The following is a 22,326-nucleotide window of genomic DNA, read 5'->3' as shown; positions in this document are numbered from 1 at the left end:
AGCCGGCGGCTCTCGAGGGTCGTAACAGTGTCGAAATAGCAGCATTAGCTAATTGTCGTGCCTCGGTTCGGTTCGAGAGCTAGGCGCGCTCGTGGAGGGCTCCCAGAGTCAACCTCAATCGTGTGCGCTGGCGTCACTTCCCGATACGGATAGCGGCCAGCCGCTCGGGATGGTAGCGCAGAATTAATTATTTGATTTACATGGCCACGGGGCGGGCGAACGAGAAGAAGAGATTGATAAGTGGTCTCCGAAAAGGAAGCGACGGAAGCTCACGGGAGTTGGGCACGAATGTGTAGTTCCCTTTTTGAGTCGCGGGACCTGATGAAGTTGGCAGAGCGCGCGTCGGTTGGGCCTGGACCGGACCGGACCGAAGATAAAACATCTTTCCTACGGTGGCTTGTAGAGATTGTATAATTAAAATGTAACACGCCGCAAGCGTGATCAATGTGACGAGGTGGCCTCCGCGTGTTGGTGGTCCAAAGTCCTCCCGTTCGTCATGTTCCCGGCCGGCCCCAGTAACTATGTGGGAGTGCACGATCGAGCGTGATCGTGTGGTCAAGATAGTAAAAAAAGAGAGAGAACGGGAGAGATAGCGAAAAATGTCGCAGCAAGCCCTTTAGAGGAGAAAATTTGACAATCGCTTCGTGACGTTATAATTTTGGACATCGCCACGGCATCACCGGTGTCATTCGGAAGATGCACACCCAGCTGGCCAACGGGGAAACGATGGGAAACGTCTTTATGGACATGTGGTGATGGTGGTGGTGGTGCAGAAAAAGAGCATCGGCCGCCGCATTCCTGCGGGGTTTCGCTGGCCCCCGGGGCTCAATTCCAGCCGCCGACGGTCCAGAGCTTTGGCGGTCCTTTAAAAGGAGAAGCTCACAAATTCCCATGCCGGGCCTCTGTTGGGCGAGGAACCCCTCTGCAGGCGATCGTGTGGTTGAAATGTGTTAATAGATGCATTAGGTTCGCCCCGTTTGCGGCCGTTGCGAGGGCTCCTGGTGAATGTGTGACATTATGGAAACTTCATTATATCAAGAACTGATTGCGGAACTTTGCTCTAATTTTACTTTCCAATCCAGTCACAGCCAACTAAGAAGAAATGGTCCTCGTTTTTGACAACCTTAAAGAAAGAGAAAGACATTCAGAGAAATGTCAGCCGTTAGGTCGTTCCGGACTCCGGTCCCATGCCAGAGAATGCGGTGTGCGTGGGGCACTCTATGGGAGAAGTTCGCTAAATGGAACTTCCAGAGCCAGACCCCAGCCCGCTAGACCGTTTCGCCAACCGTTGCCAACATTCCCGAGCGGCGGAGGGCGGGATATATGAAATAGTTGAGTGCAGGAGCTGGAGCAGGATGCGTTCGGGGTAAAGAGCATCGCGCCGCCGTCAAAGCACCGAGCCCGGCCGGTCGTGAAACGAGAACAGCCCAGGCGATTGTGCTCCGCGTAAAAAAGCATCTGCTAAACGGTGGCATCGGTGACAACAGAAGCGGCGGCGACCGTTAACATTTTTCCCGTCCCACCACCACCGCCACCATCATGACATCAGGCTTCGGTACAGTTCCATGTTCCAGGTCCGAGGGCCGGGCGGACCGCGCCCTGTGCGACTGTTGCGACTTCGGCCTTTGCTTTGCTGCCGCGCTCGTTTGCCGACCGGCGGCACGATTCCTTTCAAATAGCTTTGATTTTATTGCAAATATCCATTAATGTTTGAGAAAATTATTTACAGTACCAATTAACATCAAGATTAAAGATGATACTGGTGTTTTAGTCATTCTTTCTCTGCACAGCCCCACACAGCCGGCGACAGACGCTGGGAACGATCCTTCCGCTTCTATAAATGTGTATCGCACCGGCCCACAGCGGTTTCCCGCCTCGCAGACGACTTCTTTTAAGCCTTGACCGATCTAGCGATCGCTATCTTGGCCTCGCTCTCTTAATCAACCATTATGCCTCCGGCGGGTTTCTTCTTCTTCGGGGGCCGGACGAGTACCGCGCTCGCTACCATTCCACGCGATCGCCATCGAGCCGGGTGTATCCTTGGGAAGGCTGAAGCCAGATCGCTGGGCCAGCCCGGTAGCGGGCGCAATGCACCGCACAGAATGTCTACGGTTCTGGCCGCGGAAGTTTGGCGATAAAAATGCGATAAAAACGCTAGTTGTGTTGGCAAATGGGAATGACAATGTTGTTATGAGAGGATCGTCGGGTTTTCCTATCGCTTCGCCCACCGCCCTGTGGGACCTTGAGTGGGGCATTCTTGAGGGCGGCAGATTGCACAGAGGCAGCGTGGCGTCTCTGCTACCAAGTTCAGTTATTACAAAAATTAATTACGAAACTTTGTCACTCATTTAAGTGCAGTATTTAATTCAATATAAGAGTTTGTGCGTCAACATATTTTTTACATGTTCATCAGGTTGCGGAAAAGGAAATCCGTTATTTTCTCGATAGATGGATCGCTAGTGATCAACGTCTCGCGAATGAATCGATCAACCACTTTCAAGTTTATGCTTGATGTCTAGGATACATTTCACACTAAAAAATATCTTTCGCTATTTTTGGTTTGTTTCATTCAATTATTAGTTACCGACTGTTAACAATGGCAGTTAACAACGAGAAAATTCGGAATATTTTCCATTTTTCTTTCGTAAAAGCGAAAGTGCAAGCCAAACCGGTGGAGTTGTTAATGATATGTGCCTTTTTGTATGGTGTTTGGTGTTTGGTTTCGTTCAGGCTTTTTTAATGCAAATGATCAACCTTGCACACTTAGATCCCTCCTCGAAAATGTCGATAAAATTACAAAAATAATCGAATCAGCAATCGTAGCATCGCCCAGAAGCCAAAGATGGACCATAAAACAGTTTTAAACCATAAACATAAATTACACATAATTAAACGGTTCGCCAGCGCCTTGGGCGGTTTCCGTAACACGCTTTCAACGTTTGATCATTTTTCGTAATCGGAAAAATTTCCCATAAAAATGTAACATAAAATTCAGCACAATTCGGGATGTTTTTGAACCAAATCGAACCAAGTTCTGCAGATTGGAGTTTTTGGGAAAGGAAAATGTTCTTAGAAATTCTGCCAACTGCCAATATTTGAAAATGGAGACATCTGCCAATATTTGAAAACCGATTCGTTAACAGCAATTACTTTGTTCACTAGGAATGTTATTCAAACATGGTACATGGTCGCCAAACCTCGCGCAAGCACACCGGCGCAATGCTGGCGCATTAATGAATGTTGCATTACACACCGGTTACATGTGTTGCGCCACGTCGCGCGGCTGGGCTCGTCAAACGTAAGAACGAAGCCCACCGTTGGCGAGATAATTTATTAAGGTCATCTCCGGGCTAACCCGGCCCGTATGGCGCATTACATTCGATCAGCACTTGATATGGCCGACCTCGACGAAGGGGCCGACGTGGCTCCGTCGCTAGTGGCCCGACTCTGACTGCCAACCGCGCCGTCTCCGTCGGCTCTCGGCGGTTCAAAAGATCATCGAAAAGCTCGTAAAATGGATGATTTTATCAGTACGCTCAAACGGTTTAGCCCGAAGCGGCCTGAAGATGGGCTGAAGTGCATCACCGCACGCCGACAGCCGTATTCACCATATTCGCGCGCTCGCGCACATCCTGCGCGCACAACAACGGCCCCCAAAAGTCTACTTTGCACAGGTCGGCCACCAAATCGGTCGGTGCACTGAAATGGCCGCACGCTGGAGCGACAGGTTCCACGCTGAAGTGTGCAGCACCGAGTCTCCCGGGCCATGTGGCGAAGTGACGGGGGGTTATGTTCAGGTTCGCTTCCCGTACAAATAAACTCTTCCCGAAGTTCCCGAGCGTCGGCGGCCCACGCGCGGAGGCTCTGGAAAAAGGGCCCGATTTAAGGCCTCTCGCGGATCCTCTCGCTGCGATGCGGGAGGAAAATCAATTATCTCATTTTTGCCTCGTGGCCACAAAGTACGGCGGTCCGGAGACTGCGAGGTCAGCCCGGTAATGATGCAACGAGACTCTTGCGATTCGCGCGCCTTCAACGGAGCGCTATGGGAGCTTTCTCTTGATACTGTGATCTAAGCGTGTGGCAGGGCAGGTTTGTATACCGCACGTAGCAGAAACCAGCCAGTCATTTTGAGCAAAAAAGTCCTGAATTAGTATAGTAAGATCTACAGAAGTAGATCACTTCCACTCCGGAAAATATGATTCGGAAAATGGTTCACCTACAGTGGCTAACGAAAAGAAGTAAAAAATACAAAAGATTTTGGGAAAACACAATATGTAAATGATAGTTTTGCTGTATTTAGGGATCATTAATGCAATGGAAATTTTTTAGCCAAACATATTTAAAACATGCAAAACTCTACTGACGCAAAATGAAGTTTAGGATCCGCAATGCATTCCGCCCAAAGCAATATTGCCAAGTATAGTTTTTTGATAAGCGGTCCTTCTTATAGTCCTCTTTTGCTTCAGCTTATTTCGATTAATTTAGCTTGTGGATTGCATCCTGTGGTGCGTTGAAATCTTCACCAGTAAGACTTGTTCCATTTTGACTTATATTTTGCTTTCGTCAAGTTTTGACAAGTTTTCTAATCATCACAGTTTAATGGCAACGTTCCTGGACCATAATTCCGTTGCAATTTATTTGCTAATGTTGATGTAGCGTCCATATAACAGATATTTTCGGAAACCGGAAAATTTAAGCTTCAAACTTAATCTTAAGCTATTTTCGAGTCGCTCAGAATAACTTATGCCTGTCAGTGGATGAATCAATTCACGGAGCATAATTACTCTTAGAACCTTAAGCTCACATTTATCATCTTCAAAAAGCGATCTCAAAAGCAATCTGAAATTTTCAGATATTATTCGAATGGTCAGTTGCTACACTTCTTTTCGATAGCCGGTGTAAATAAAGAAGCACCAAATGGTTTCGATCACAAGGAATATTTGTTTCCTGGAGCATCACAAGGAATCCTAGTGTATATAAAAATTCAAACTCAAAATTGTTTAAATGATTGAGTTGAACTCATTGAATGAAAATTGAAATCTATTGCGGAAGATTTTATTTGAATTTGAAGGTTTGAAGTTAGAGTAACCTTTGTGCCTCTTAGATACGATAGTTCTTAATTTCAATGAACATATTTTGAGAAAGTTGAACGCGATTTAATTGAACATTCGCCACGTGTCTCAGGTTTTAGTAGATATCGGCCGATCACATTTTCCTGCATTCTAATTAACGTGCTCGATAACGATAAGTGCAATCAGCACAATGAAGGCATCTCGTACGTACGTTCCACTCCTGAAGTCCGAGCCAAAATCCACACCACTTGGCGAAATTGTTTCGTAACTGCCACTAATGCATTCGAAAGCTTCGAAATGCATTCGTTTTGCAACAAAACGAAGCAAAAAAAGCCTATCATCCCGGGGCTCCGGCCACATATGGGTATCGGCCTTAATCCGGTTCCGATAAGTAGACAACCGATGATCCGGCCGCGATATCGCGGTCCAAGATGGCGACACGATAGGTGGCTCGCATCGCAAAATAGTTGCTCGATCATGATCATCACTATCGGCAGGGCCGCCAGATGGACCCCATCCGTGGTCTGCGTCCGTTCCTCCTTGATTTATGCTCAAGATTAAAAATCAATTAACAGCAGAAGCTGCGCGCGGCCTGAAGCTTTCTCCCCGGAGGCCTCGAGCAGCAGCAGCCCAGTATGCCACCGGGTGAACATTTTTCACGTCAATTTCAATTAGCCGAAGCCATCGGATCTCTTTGAAACAAAAACAAAACTCATCCCCCCGGGCCCGGGGCTGATACGTGCCCCAAGGACATCGGGCAGCGGTAAGGGGCACACGGGATGTGGAGTGTGGTGAATGATGGACGCAGTGGCCGCGTATCGCGCGCGCGCGCGTTCGGCGCAAGGTGTGAAGCGAAACCACCACCTTTATCGACTCCCTTTCACATGATCACTGACTGTCCCATAAGTTGTACGAATTTGGAATGCCCGGCCAAACGGCGCTCATCATCGGATCGAACCATCTCTCGCCGGGTACAATCCGTTCACCGTGGCCCCTGTAGCCCTGTGTTGAAACTGTAACCAAGGCTGCCCATATCGGATGCAGCCGATGCAGGGTCCCGCTTGCCGATTGTCCTTAGAGCACCGGGGCTCCGGGGCTGAAGCCGGCCCAAAACAAAACGAAACGATTTCGCACCAAACAGCGGACGGTGAGAAATCTATACAAAGCAGACCGCTTCCTGCCAGCCAGCCGACCGGGCCGGCCAGTGAGGAAGAGACAGCGTCCTGCGCTCAGCATAAATTCTCAAATTTTACCCAAAAAAGAACAACCGAATAAAACCGCACAATATATAGTAGTGCCACGGCAGAGGTCAAGATTTAAGTAATTTATATTTGCTTTTTCGCGCTGCCTGCGCCTGACACAATCGCCCGAGGATCGCTTCATCGCCGCCCGCACGCGCTCGCGATGGTCACCAAAAATGTGCCCGAAAGTACCGGCCGGTCCTGAGGATCATCTTCTCCAAGCTGCGACTCCGTCCGATTCCATCCCGGTGAAAACCGAGCCCCGAGCACGCGTCCATTTTGTTCGGGCACGTTACAAATTTTGATTTTCGCGGCTACATTACTGTTTATTGAAATGTTTATTGAAAAGATACACAACCGAGCCTGCGCCTGCGAAGCGATGATGGAAGCGATGATGCCCAAATTGAGCGCAGGCGCACGGCAACACTTTCAGGTAAGTTATGTGCAGGCAACCACGAGCACTCCGCGATGTCCGGCGATGTCCGGCGATGTCCGACGTTGGGCTTCATGCTGGAGGTGTCGAGGATCGAGCAGGTTGTCGCGATTATACAACACCATTATTCTTGTTCGGCTCATTGGTTAGTACTAATTGACCGATACTCAACTGGACGTCGACAGTCCATTTGCAGTTCGGTGTAGATCGGAACAATGGTACAAAGAATGGTTGACATTATCCAGTGGAGAGTAGGATCCCAGAAAGATACAAACAATGGAACCAATTGGAATCATATGCTCCAATTGTAAAGCCAGCCTCGGCGACAGTGTTCTTAGTCGGTAACCAATCAGTAATCGGTTCGATTCCTCGTTCTGTTGGAAACTTAATATTCTTCTTTATATCCGACATTGTTAATCTTCTGTTGCTTTCTGTAACAATGTGCTACGCTGGTCATCAACTAAATTGAGTTGATTGTGGAGGACTTTCTCGCGGGAATTAGAACCCAGCGGAAAGCTGCCTTTTTGGTCTATTGAAATTGAATGTCGTGCCGAACCCGGAATCGCGTCTCTTTTGCGCGCGAATTGATATGTTTAGCGCGGGGTGCTCGAAAGTGAAAAGGATTTACGATAATCTGTGACCTTTCTTGCTCGGGGCCTTGTTGGGGACTCTCTCTCTCTCTCTCTCAGCATAATCAGCAATCAAAGTGGGGAGACCCATCCCTAAAAAGTATTTAACGTTGCAGGCGCGGGCAATATATCATCGTTCCATTGATTCCACGCGAAATGGTCACGGCCCCAAGACCACGTGCTGCATCAACATTGGGTCCGCCATGTGCCCTGACATTCTGCTGCTGCTGCTGCTGCGTATCCCTTGGTGTCCCGATCTCGTTTCATTTTCTCCCGTCTTTTATCGGCCCAAAAAGTGCTTTGCATTTCATCTCCCGGGCCCTGGGAAGCGCAATCAGGATATTTATCGTTGATTTCTACTGCACGATAAAAGGGAAGCGCTCTTTTTCGCAAATTAAATTACATAAATCATAAAAATTTATGTACCACTGCGCCGCGGACTCATCCACACGAACTGCGCCGATGACCGATTTTTGGGCCGCAAGCTCTGCGAGCGGTTTGTTTGGTTTTTTTTCTGCTCCTTCGTTATTATATCATCCAGCCTGGGTCGCACAATCAAATCCAGCGGCGGAATGGCTGGCCAGCCAGCAATTGTTGCCGCTCGCTACGCTCGGTTGCATTCAGTTGCACTATTCCGATGAGGGTGCAATGTTTACTCGCCGCTTTTGCAGGCGAAATGGGCGATGAACGAGAGTAGCTCGCCCAAAAAAAAAACAGACGGGCCAAGCAATTAAATTTACGATTTGCCGAATTATTTTGATGATGATAATTTCCCGTGCATCAAGATGGTCAGCCCAACCTCTGACTCCGGTAGTTTTGCTCATTTTCATCTTCATTTCGATTGGACCTTCTGGGCCTGGGTCGAGTGGTCTGGCCGCTCGAATTAACACTTTAAGCAGCGTAAACGATCATATCGTGGACGCCTTTCGTGGACGTGTTTCGTCTTCGTCCTCAGCTGGCGATCCCGGGGACGGAGATAACGAACTCGAGCAACCGGCCTCCGCGGCGTCGGCCTCCGATAAATTTCACCTGAAATCGACCGACCGGCCGGACGGGCCAATAATTCAAGAATGTGACATGATAAAGGTATAATTTTCCTCGCCCTCGGCCGCCGCACCGCACCGACCCGACCTCACCAGGATCGACCTTTTTGGTAATTCGCGAACTCCTGGGCCGGGGCCGACCTGGGGCGCAATGAAGCGAAAAATCGCGTTTCTCGTACGGCTCACTGCGGCCACGGCTGGGGCTGGTGGTGCCCGCGAGCAATCAAACTTTGAGGAGTGAAAGTTTATTTTATGACTCTTTCTGCAGCTCCCAAAATAGGTGTCTGTTTATGAGAAAATATGTTTTAATAAAGCGTATCGTGTCGGCTTTTCAATTCCGCTCCGAACATGGCCCGGGTGGCTGGCGGGGCGCGATGAGCATGGAACCGAAGGCAAAGGTTGTTTATTGTCTTTGTCACCGCTACTCCTTGTATTAGTCTGTGCTGCCTTTATTGGGGAACTGGTTAGGATGCTTTGAAGGGCGGTGCAGGACGAAAATTGCTTCATTTAAAGCAGACGAACTGATAATTTAATTCAGACTGAATCTTTGGTTCATGTTCCTTTTTTATCAATGCAACGTTTAAATCTTCAATTTATTGTCGGTATTTAGAGTTCTCTGTATTGTATTTAGATCTGTATTTAGAGTTCTCTAACCAAATCCATTCTTCTTTTTGCACGATAATCCGATGCAAATTCATCTCCCTTTGGTACCTTTCAAGAAGCATTTCCAAATGGTTTTTCGATGCTTCATGCCTTTCGTTCACTTTGTGTGGCCCCATTTTTCGTGCTTCTTAATCTTTGCTATAGCTTTTAATAGCTTGGGAAACGTTCAGTATGATTGAATTGTTGCTGTATTTCGGATAATCTCCGCTGTCTCCATCCAACAACTCTTGCCATTCCACATAGAAACCACTAATTCTGAATTGGCAAAACCATTGCCAAACTCACCATGAGCTGCCACAAGTGAACGAGGTGCTTTGACCGCCGTTTCTTCCAATTACAAAGCAAAATGGAAGGGATTCCTGGGGGATTTCCCTTTTATCCGGAAAAATCTCTACATTTTAAATAAGCTGAACAGTTACGTTACTTAACATTTTGCAGAGTGACACTAACATATAGTTACAGCCTTGCATCTATCAAGCCGTCTCACCGTTCGCTACGAAACGGTGACACTCAACCTGACAGAGTCGGCGTTTGCGACGCCGACCTCACGATCACAGGGTAGTGTTAGGTAAATGTAGGAATAGGTTTAGAATAGGTAGTGTTAGTGTTAGATTAGAAATTAAGTAGGAATAAGAAATGTGTATAATAAAACGGCACTCTCGATTTGATATCGCCTGAGTAAACACGTGTTCGAGTTCGATCACATAATTATATTTCTAATTCGGTTTCCAATACGGTTAAAGAAATCTTCTGCTCTTTGTCTTGCTCAGAAAATCAAAGCAAAACACGACGGATCTCAAGTAGAACATGAGATTCCACCCCAAACCTCTCTGCATCGTCAAAACACGGTAAAGATGCTATCGATGACTGCTGCTGCCCGGCCATACACAACAAAGTGTTCGCAAATTAACAAGCCCCAGCAGCCCCACGCGACTCGTAAGCTCTCCCTTCTGAAGCTCTCGGGCGCAGAACGCATCGTAGACCAACACGGGGTAGATCAGCGCTTAAAACGCCCCGAGCGTTAAAACGCCGCGAGAATCGTCTCATTTTTGCGTTTGACCCGCTGACATTGTCTAAAAGTCCAGGTCCAGGTGTATAAAATAATAAAATTTACGACAAGGGGTTAAGCTGCTGGCTGGCCGCGCGCGCTTGCAAATGCCCATTAAGGTCTAGCCCACTGCTTGACCGGCTTACGGTGATCTCTAGGACGTTCGTTTTGCACATCTTCTACCGCCGTCGCGTTGGCATCGTTTTATAAACCCTTTTTGCTCCTCGATGCGATACAGCGGGAGGGGGGATGGCGGAATAAAGATCTGAATTACCATACCGCACCACGAGCGCGGCCACTTGTCACCAGCTACCAGCTGTGAACGATCAAATTCGATCGACTTAATGCGCGATCGCGTTCCCCGCGTACTACGTTCGCCACCGTCGCTGCTGCCTTAAGTCCTCGACAGAATTATGTCTCGAAAATTTCACGTCCCGACCGGCCGGCCGGCCGGCACACACGCGTCCGTTGCCCACACACGGCCCGGTAATCCGCTTGGTAATGTTGCGATTACTGATTCGTTTGACGCGCGGTCGCGGACCCCACCACGGCCTTCCTGGCCCCCGGCGAGCTTCCTGCCGAGTAGCGCGGACAAGATTTGTGGCGGTTGGCGAACGGACGCATAAAACTCCTATACGGTATTGATGTTTTACGGTTTTAACGGCCATAATTTTGAGCTTTAATTTCAATTTAAACCCCATCAAAGCCCGAATCGGAAACCTGTTTCGCGGACAGTGGATGCTGGCCCAGAGCTGGCCAATCGAGCGATATTCGGGGTGCGCTGGAACGAGAGCACGTTCGGTTCCCTTTTTTGCGTTCACCCCTCATTTGGGGTGTTAAAAATCAGCACGATCAGCTTTAACTGGTCCCAATCGGTGGTGCAACGACAGCTTTTAAAGCAAGAATTCCCGACAATTCCAATTTGGAGCAAGCACACCCAAGGGCAAAAGGAATAAAAGAGGAACTTCAAGGGGAAATTGCCTAAAACGCCTGCGGGGTATGCAACCCGCGCACCACATCGCCTCGCGTTGAAAAGCGAAACGCGGTGGGTTTGAATTACGGAACACAATTTCTTAATCTGCCACTGGCGCGACCGGCGACCGGCACGGGGACACGGGCAACATCTTGATCGGTGGGAGATCGATGCCTAACACGGACCGTAATTGCGCCGCACAATGTTCGCTAATCGGAAACAACAACCAACTAAATTAAATCAAGCACCGGCGATCCAATATATGGCCGGATAACGAGAGCAGCAATTTAAGGAACTGCAACCGGCACCGAGGGAGAGCGAGAGAGTGAGCGAGAGAGAGAGAGAGTCACGCGGCTGGCCCGGGAACGTTGTTGCAAGGTGGGCGCATTATAGGAGCAAGATCATTTCGTCTAACAAGCATTAGATAGGGTCGCACATGGCGTCCGTCCGGCTCGGTGGTGAAGGTACCCCAGACGGTGAAAGCAATTCCACCCAGCGGTATCCTCGGGAGCCACACCAGGCCGGCGTCACGCCGTTCGGAAGGCTGGAGCCGTGAAGGTGAGATAATGTGCCGATATGGGGAAGCAGCATCGGAAAAACACAAAAAATTTATAGTGCAAAGTGTGCCCGGTGATCGCGGAGCGGCCCACAGCGGGGCAATGGCTGGAGGGGGGATGGTGAAGAAAAATTACCACCAATTCCCAGGCCGGGCCGGGCCGGTCCGACTCGCGGGGGGTGCCTTGTAGTTTGGGTTCGCGGGCTCTGGTTTATTTACTTTCGGACCGACCGGATGCTGATGCTCCCATTGAGTGCGGTACCGCCTGATGCTGATATGCCCTCTCGGTCGGTCGGTGCAAATGGGGCCGCCGGGAATCGAAGGGCCACGAACCACGGCCCACCGAACGGCGACGATGGCGACGACGCCCGGCGGCGGCCGGAGGGTGGATCGGGTGATAGACACGAAGCATAACATGAGATTCAAAGACAAAGTAATAATAAAACATGAAATACGAAGGCGTCAAATAGCTTTATTTCTCACGGTTCGTTAGGCGAACGGTGCTCATTTGTGCTCCGGCTTTCGCCACAGGTGGAAAGGCCGGCCGGCCGCTGCTGCTGCTGCTGCTGGTGGTGCCGAGATGTTGCCGAGATGTTGCTGCAGCTCGTTTAACGGGGCGCGCGAAGGTGAGCCCGGCCCCGGTTACTGGCGAAGCTCGGGCCGCTCGAGCCGCCCGAGCGCCCCCCTCTTCTCGGAGGAATTTTATTGGGTGGAATTTGCTGGCGAAATTCGATTTTGCGGGCGGCGTGCGGCGGGCGGTGAACGGTCGGTCGGCAACATGTGCCGGGTGGTGGTGCTACTTCTGTTAACAAGGCACTCGTTTGATGGAAAACAATTAAATTTCCGTAGCCGTAGCTTTATGAAAAAATTGCGAGCCTAATTATCGGCGGAAAAAGTATCCCTGCAGCATGGGACTGCAGCGCGGCGGCCTATCCCACACTCCTGCCACATTTATCTATCCGGGTCTCGGGGCGATGGTGCTCCATTAATTTGCCCAATGATCGATTAGTGCATTTCGCGAAGGATGCGATAGACTTTGAGCCCTTCTCGTGACATGATCAACCCACCCGGAGCCTGGCAAGGCGTATACGATGCGGGTTCTCCACTATCAGTCCACCGATACGGGAGCCAGAACCAATCTGAGCAGTCTCTACAAATCATAACCCCAACTTCCCCAATAATCTGTTTGCTACCTTATAGAACACTAGCGCAAATCTCCTCACTTATGATTCGAATTCGAACCAATTTTCGATCTGAGCAGCATCAGAGAGCCTTCGACTTGTCTATGTCTCGGTCATAAGCACATGGCAGGATATGGCTGGACTTGATGCAGGTGGTCTCTGAGCATCGTGATAAAAAACAATTTTTTTTACGAGACAAAACTAACACCTTGGCCACCTTTAAGGTCACTCCTCCAGGTCCGACTAATATTCTGCGCTGAAACGGGTCGTAAAAAGTGCATTAAACACTGCACACACTCGGTGCAGTAAACGAGCCCGAACTCAAGCCGACACCACATCCATTAACTAATCTACGCCGATGGGCCGGAATCGCTGCGTTTTGACTGCAAACATCCATTTTACGGCCACTTCGCTTCGTCAAAAATTCTGAAACCGAAATCTTATAAAATCCAATCACCCCAAAAAGGGATGAGAAATGGACAGAGAATGGGGGTCATAAATCCCGTGCGCCGTGTCGGTGCTGGGGCGTGAATACGCTCATTAAAACGTGGCTGATGGCTGGCCAAGATCGGCGATCGCGATCCGTACGTGCGTACCGGGTTACCAAGGTTAAAGCGAAGAAAGCCACCACGCCGCGAGAAAACCGCGAAAGCAACGTCCCGTCGGCGGCGAAGATAGAACAGCTGTTCCGCGTGTCAACAATAAAGCATTCTGGCGCAGGAAGCCGGAGACGGCGAAGAAACAGGTTCCGTGACGTCAGCTGTTTATTTTCGGACACCCGGACGGAACCGGATCGGGCGGGTGGTGTGGCGCGGCACTTGCTCACGAGTCCTTGAGAATTGGGAAGAATGCGGGAAAAAGAGCAGCAAACATTTCCTGCGGGTTGTGCGAAAAATAAAAATATGAGATCAGCTGAACGACGGCTCCGAACTCACCACTCGGGCCCGGGCCGATACTCACCACAACGCACGATCGCAGTGAGTGGTGAGTACGGCAGCCAATCAGCGCCTCCGGCGATCGGCTCAGTGGGCGGTGCCAAACGAGCGCTGTGTGTGTTCGTGAGCTCAGCCCACTCGCAAAACGCACACCGCGATGGCGCTAGTGTTGGTGCGACCGATCGAGCGTGCACTTGTTTTGTCGTGTTTTCGAAATCCCGACCCGGCGACGAGCACGTGCAACGTGATTTTATCGATCGCGCGCGCGCGGTGCATTGTTGTTTTGCGCGCCGATCTGTGCCCCAGAACATGTGCTCACGATCCGGACCGACATAATTACGGTGGGGATCTCTGGCGGGGGCTTTTTCTGTGTCACGAGTCGCTTCGTTCAATGTCGAGTTCTTTGAGTTCGATCAAATGGTCAATTATCAGATTACCGGGGGTTGTGGTGAGCACGTCACTAGTAGTTGGTCCATTTTAAAAACACTTCCCCACCGACCGGAAAATACTTCAAATGTGCGAAATTCAAGTTCCAAGGTGTACCTGCTGCAGTCTCAGTTAGTATGAATCTGCTATGATCTTTCCTTAACCCGCGTTACACCCGTTTGAAAATCAACTCTATTTGCCCAAAATTAGTTTCCGGCTATCAGAGTTCTGACGGATTGGTGCAAACGATTCCAGTCAACATCCGGAGGGACATCAGTAGCGGGATCAAGTATAAAAGACAAGAGTCAGATGGTTGGTTGTTGTATTGTATCGACTTTTGAGCTGCAATAGCCTAACATTCGATCCTCTTTTTACATACGAAATTAATTGAAAGAATTTCGATTTGGGTGTATAATCCGGTTCTTCTGAAGAAATTCAGCAGATTATGCTCTTGGTTAGGATGGTTGGAGAGGACTTGGGATATGTCTAGGTCTATTTTACCGATTGATCCTTCTGAGGACTCCACAGAACTGATATAGAGGCGAACTGGATTTGTCTATTAGTAATGAGTGTGTTAGTCTGTGTTTGTCCTGTTCTCATCCGAGATAGGACGAGATAGGTTTTCGGAGGTTGTTCTGGCAGCATCCCCCAGCAGGATTCTGGCTTGGTTAGCGAGGTTATCGGCTATGGAGTTCCTCTGGATTCCGGAGTGACCGGGGATCCGGCAGAGGGTCGTGTTTTGTGATAGGGTCTTTTCTAGGTGTAGTATAAAGAAGTCTTTTATGGACCCCTTTTCCATAGCCTGTAGGACACTTGCAGAGTCGGCGAAGAGCCTAATATTAACTGCTTTTGCTCCAAAAATTCCATACCTTATGTCGTAGTTTTTCTTAAGATTGATTCATCTTTGTTTCTTTATTTCGATCGTCGCTTATCGGTTGTGGTCCACCTTGATAGGGTTTATATTCGTCCAATGATCGCTAGGTCCCTTGCTGTGGAAATGCATTTCCTACGCGTATCGATCGTCGATCCTAGGCCGATCGTTCTATTGCCTGTGATGCCTAGATCAAAATTCGTCGCGTTCTCAACACTAGTCATCTAGCCGAAGAGCCTCCATTGACGACAATGTTTTGGTCTGTTCTTAGCCGCCTTTGCCAACAGCTTCAAAGCTGAGGGAAACGAGTCCCAAATAGGTGTCCTTAATAGCGTACAGTCCTTCAGTGTGATCACTTGAAAATTGAAACAGCAAAGACGTGAGCAGCGTGAACTATTGGAAATATTAATTAAATATAAAACATCGAGCCCTCACGACCGGCGAACGGGGTTGTCCGTTTCGAAATCAGCTTACTTGTAGAACTCATTAGGTTTACAATCACCGTCAAGGATGCAGCAGCACCAGCGACTTCGCGATCATTACCGGAGGTCGGCCCCCCGCTCTCAGCCCCATCTCGCGCCATCTGTTGACACTTGCGGTGCCGGGGGGGGGAGGCGATGAGCACTCGGCAGCACTGATGACATTATTTATACACACCACACACACCACAGCACCGATCGCCGGTGTGTAATTCAAACCGGTCGAACCAATCGCTCTCGAATCATCGCCGTGGTTCCGCTTCGGTGGCGCGCACCTCGCCGTTTGGCCTTTTCGCCGTGGCCACCAATCCGCTCTCGCCCGGCGCAGAAGTGCTAATTTGCGTTTACGAAAAATGATCTTCCCCACCGTCGTGTGTGTTGGTCGACCACCGGATCGAACTATCGCGATCGCCCCTCCAACCAGTCAGCCCCACCAGTTATTGAAGCAAAAACACTTAATTATAGCGAAACTATCTAATTTCAAAATAAATAATCGTCGCCAGCACCGGGAGGGACACAGTGCGAGAGAGGAGCGAGAGTGCGCACTCGTGCCACGGATCGTGATCGGTACCGGAGCCGCCAACGAGCGTGCGGATTGTCGCACCCGCGAAACCGGAACGCCGTGGTCGGTGGCGGTGGCGGAAAGTGCTAAAAAATGGCCCCGAGATAGGGTGGTCTAATGACGGTGCGTCCGTCTTCACGCCGTCCGGCGTGGTGACGATTTACTAATGGGACCGTTTTGCACGGGAGAAAACCCGGGGTCGGGCAATGTTGCTTTTAATTTCAGCCGCGCGGGTCCAGGATCCATCCCATAAATATCCCTCCCCGGCGCATCTTGATTGGATGTCGAATGCTGTTTGCTGCCGAATGTGATCGGGATGCCCCGGTGTTGATGTATAATTTCTGATTTCTGGGCCCGATGCGAAGAAGCTGCGCGTGTGGCGCAACGGGGCCTACAGATGGCCCCGCACATGCAGCTACACGAAATCGTGCACTCGAGACTCAGTCGCTGGTGCATCTTGCTCGGCACCATCCTCGGCGCCTGAAAACGGGATGTCCCATGGCCGGCCGATAAGCGCGTTATGGTGGCGAACGCTTCGGCTGATGGCGAGAAGAAAAATCGTCACATGATAAATCAAAATAATTGTTAATGAGATCTCCTGGCTGGTTCGCTGCCCTCGTTCACGGCGCACGCTGCATCGACCGCAATCCAATAGAGCACCAGCGCCGGGTTTGCGCGTGCGTTGTCCTCGGTGACGGTGTTTCAGCGCGCCCAGCCAGGGTTGAAGAAAGCAACATTTTACCATAGCCGTCCGGGGACCGATGGGGCCATCCCGGGCTGTGCCCCGGTGCCCATAATTAAGCGACACACCGTCGTGTGGGCGACCGCACCGAGCGCGCTGCATCCAAGCAGATCGGCAGAGCCTCTGTCCTCGGCGGGAATGAGATCTATCGATACATCTATAGCGCAGCCCGGAAGGGCTGCGAATCGGACCCGGGGCGAAAAAGCGGGAACCACCATCGCGCCATCGGCGCAGGAACATGGCGAACGGTGCGAATGCGCACATGTTCGTACGGGAAGCCTACAACTACGGCTACAAGACAGAGAACATTGGTTTTTGATTTAGATAATTTTAATTAACACGTAACGTGAGCGTGTGGAATGTTGGGAATGTCAACCGTCGAATGGGGACGGTCGGTTCCGTCCCGTTGGCACCCTTCACTGGGGCAACTGGGATGCTCCGAAATAGACACTCGAGACACTTGCTGTAAGTGGCAAGTCCTATTATAGTGAACTAAAAATTATGGTCAACCGAAACTGTTTGGATTAAACTAATTATCGCTTGGTTTGTGGATGGCGAAATAAGACTGAATTCGGCTCGGAAAACGAAAAACAAGAAATGTCACTAATACATTGTGAAATTATTTAGTTACAAAATTACCCAATGTGCCTTCAAAATATTTAATTATTGATCGTTCGGCTCACAGTAAAAAGTGTCAACCCTAGTAGGGTTCCTCGCTTGATGTCTTGTGAAGTCTTTCGTGTGGCGATTGAGGAAAAATACCCAATACGCTCATTTTTAATATACCTACGGATTTCAACTTGTTTTTTTGTTAATTGCCATCATGAAAAGGACGTTTATGACAGAACACTCGGCTCCATAAAATTGCGTACGTTGTCGAGATACTGAGATCACTTCAAGTAGAGAATGATTCTCCCATTCTACTAGCTCGCCGCTTCGCAACTATGTTGATTCAGAGATCGTGAAACATGAAAAGGTATTTATCGTCCTACACACAACACATGCCAGATCTAGAACGACAGTCGGTCGACCGCAATCCTCAGACCATTTGGTGGCATTTGCGCGATCGCAAGCCACGGTAAGTGATGGCGTGCCGCCCTGTAGTGGAGTGATCTTGATTTGCGGTGCGGACACGGTGTTGGCAAGCTGCTGGCCGATGCGGTCGGCAGTTCCGTTTGGTGGGTGAATCTGCCGGGTGGCTGTCGCAACATCACGGGCACTGCAACGGCCAAAGGAAACGGCATTGCATCGGAAATAATGGGTGTAATCGGTTCCGCTGAATGTCAGCTTTGGTAACATCTCGCGTCCGAAGCCGAAGCTCCAACAAGCCAGGCACTGTTTCGCAATACCGGAGGCAACCGGTCGGTAAACGATTCGGAACCGTTTTACCATTGTTAACCGGGCCCCGGCAGTGGCAGTGATGATCCGACCGATGAGAGGTTCTGACCAGCGCAGGTTGGGTGGTTTCTGGCTTTGCAAAACTTCTTCCGCAAGCGGCTATTGTTTAAGAACTCTTTACAGAACAATCATCGAAACTAAACTCTTTTGGCAATCATATGTTGGCTAAGCCCAAGATCAATCAACGGCTATAGTTGATACATGAAGGTCAGAAGGTAATTAGCCAAGTTAATTTGATAAAAGGGTCATCTAACAGAATTGATCAATCTATAATTTATGTAAATTATAGAAAATCGGGCTGGTTGCGCTATCCATAATTCAAGAGTTTGAGTTTAAAAGACTTCAATTTTCGATCCTTCTTGCATTCCACTAACCATCACAAAACACAATGCCATTTCTTGTAAGTTTGTGGTGTGAATTTGGAAAATAAATGTGTTTCCATGCTCAACTGAAGAAAAAATAAACACAAACAAATGTTAAAAGCCTATTAAAGAATCGAAAAAATACTACAATTTTGAGTATATTTTTTTTAGGCATACTGGAATGTTTTCTGAAACATTATAAGAAATGAACTAAAAAATTTTTAAATCTGTTTACTTATTAACTCTGAGCCCTAACAAAGTTCGCCGGATTAGGTACTATTGCAACATAAAATCCAGTGAAATTCGGGTGGTTTTCGAACAAATCGAACCAAATTGTGCATGTGGGAGTTTTTGGGAGGGGGAATAGTTAGTTCATTGATAAACAATATTAATGACTAATAATTGATATGTTGATTAATAACAATCAAATGCGAAAGAATACTGGGTTGTTCAATATGTTTTGAGCTTCGATAAGAAAAACACAATTTTATGGGTTTAAATATACGTTTGTTATCCAGTATGCTTTCTCTGAACATCAATGTACTTGTTCCAACGAGGTTTCAATTTATGAATTCCATCCCCGAAGTGATAATCTGGAAGGGCTTCAAAATACGTTTCCAGAGCTGTCATGGCCGTTTTCATTCCTACATCCATCCATCATTTGGAAAACGCTCTCCACACATGATTTTCTCCAGAATTGAACTAGAATGGAACAAGTGAATCGAATTCAAAACAATGAAAAATAACACGGTGAATATATTGCTTAAAATGCCAGCCTAAGCGTAGCATGAGCATACCTATTAACCTCGAAGTATTAACCTCGTAATACTGATGTGAATTTGAACAAATACATATTACCGATTTGAAATATAAATATCACATAAATACCCGTTTATAGAAAGCAAACGAAACCACACAACTGGCCATTTGGCCCAACATTGCCATCAATTTGTATGATTTTGAATAAAAAAGATTCCCTGACAGCTCTCTCTCCAGCCGGACAGAAACAAACCAACGCCGGGTGCAGGCCCCGTGCAGTTCGCCGAACAAATTAAGTCCCTCTGTTTGATGCACCGAACAACGGTAACCCCGTTGTGGCGGGTCAAACCCTGTGACGTTAATCGTGATCATTAGGAGCAACACTAGCAAACACTGGCGGGCGGGCAGCAGATCCTGGCGCGGTAGTTGTCCACGATTTTCCCTACCGTGATTCATGCCGATTCGTTGCTTATAAAACACAAATTGTAGCACGATGAACACGATCACCGGCAGCACAAGTAAGATTATTTTATTTACCCCACGTCTTCCTCGTCGTCGTCATACGTCTCTGGTCCTGAAGGGCCACGCCTGGTGGGCGATAAGGCGCAGGCGGGGAAATTGACCAACTGTTGATCTTATCCGTTTATCGTACCATGATGACGGCTCGTGGCTCGCGAGTCGTGAGGCGGATGCCCAGAAGTCGGTTGCAAATTCTGGAATTTCACAAAACTCCCGATTTTTTAACTGTTTGGCCCGCCACTGGCGCTGGCCCTCGGGATGGGACACCGGGTGAAAATCGTGGCTAGATGAGTCCCGGGCCGGCCCGGCCCGACCCAGGTGACTAATGGGCCAGGAGACACAATCACCAGATTGTGTCCGGCCGGTCGGCCGGTGGCCGATGGGTGGCTCGAGGACTACGGGGCCTGGCCAAGGGATACCTTCGATCGAGACATCGTGATTTATTAAGAAAACCGAAAACGGGAACTCATTTTTCATTGTTTTCCGAAGCCAGGAACTTCACACAGAGGGGCTCGTGCAGGCTGCGGACCGGACCTGTGGGGTCGTGAGTCCAGGCTCCGAATCGCCCTCGAAAGTGCTCGGTGTTCTCGGTGGGAGCGTTTCAGGGTGGCATGATGACATGGCGAAACAATTTACTTAATCGCCAGCAAACAGTCTGGAATTCCGGCCGCGAAGAGCAACCGGACCGCGCGCCATGGCAGGCAGGTTCCAACGCGGGGGGAAAAATAAAGCCGAGACACGTCTCGACGGTCCCCCTCGGAAGCATTATTAATTGTGGGTCATCAAACGAAAACCTTCCCGAGGCCCCGGAGCCCCGAGGCCGCGGCCGAACGCGCGCGTTGACAAAGTATGCCTCGGCAAGTGCCAATTTCCATAATCCAAACATAGGTTATTTCGTATATTTTTTTCCTCCTGTTATCGGTATCCTGCGTCGTCGGCGGGGAGCTTATGCACGCGTCGGGTTTCGATATTTTTTAAACTTCCTACGAGCCCGATAAATCATATTTTATTGATGTTTAAGCTACAGTTTCCCGGCCTCGGGCTGATGATATCACCTGTTTTGTATTGCCGCAACGAATCGGTGTCGAGCGTGCATAACTCGTCATCCGAAAGAGCCCACTCGATGCCAGGGCTCACGGATTGATCGGGACTCTCGTTTCTTAGGGCGCAGCATAATGTCCTCGGTGGTCTTCGGTGGTGTTGGAACACAAATTATGTAATCAGAAAAGGAACTCTGCGAGTGATTCGGATTTGTTTCCAAATTTTTCTGTTTCCAGTTTATTTTGGCATTCAATTTGTATGCCTCTAACACGTAGTGAGGGCAAGTTTGCAGGCTGTCTGTCAATTAGTTACAGCCAACATTACTTGTAGGAGAACGTCATGTAAGGTGTTGATTTTGGTAATGGTTGAGCAAAGAGGAGCTTTTAATAATGTTTGTGTTTTCAATGAAATCTCTTGGGCAGAATTGTTTGAAAGCGTTACTCAAGAGGTACAGTGGCTCAGGAGCACTCTAAGAATATGGTAGGAACTATAGCCAAGATAAATTGGCTTTCGGAAAATCATCGTTCTTTGGGCGAAGAGTTTTCAACGAACAGGCTGTCCCTTATTCATATTGATCAGTAGTTGTCCAGCAATGCTTCAACTTTCACAAACTATCCAGGTAATACTGGAGATTAGTCCAGACGGAGTACACAGCGACCCCACAACGACCATGATCGCAGTCTATCAGCATTTGGTCAAAACAATTATTTTCTCGATCCTCGCCCGGTTGCCCGGATATGTACATTCACTTAGCAAGATAGAAAACGTGTTCCGGCTACGCGGGATGTGTCAAACCGACGGACCGTTTTGACCGACGGACGGTTCGGAGGACGGACCAGTTACACATAAGTACCGTTTCCAGTTCCCGGGGTGGTGAAAAATGATTAAAACTTGATATCCACCGATGAGACAGCCAACTGTCACCGATCCCCCGGGCGCATCACCCGGCCCGGGGGGGCATCCGGAGTGGAATATAATTGAACAAGCTGCCACCAGCCGCCCTTTGCCGCATGGTAAAACTTGAACTTGCACCAGAAGTACCCGAACAGGACCTATAAATGAAGAGATGACCCGGTCGGTCCTCAGGGGGCCCCCAGGTCGGTTGCTGGCTGCTGGCCAGCCTGGCCCCGGGGTCTGGCCGGGGAGCGCATATATCACAGATAGTATCGTGCAGAGATAAATTGAGGATTAATTCAGATGTTTTCCGCGTTATCAGATAGGAATCGCCGTGCATCGGATCCTCGCCGACTCGGCTTGTCGGAGGCTCCGACCCCCGCTTGGCAGCAGCCGCAACGAGGCACCGGGCACTGGTAATCCTTGGGAATCAAAACAAGTTCACCCGGTTCGCTTCGCCGGGCCGGTCAGTTGATGAGCTGCAGCAAAACGGTGCATT

The sequence above is a fragment of the Anopheles bellator genome, chromosome 1, assembly GCF_943735745.2.
Source record: "Anopheles bellator chromosome 1, idAnoBellAS_SP24_06.2, whole genome shotgun sequence".
NCBI classification, from domain to species: Eukaryota; Metazoa; Arthropoda; class Insecta; order Diptera; family Culicidae; genus Anopheles; species Anopheles bellator.
The sequence above is the reverse complement of the archived record's forward strand: the minus strand, read 5'-3'. Positions refer to the sequence as shown.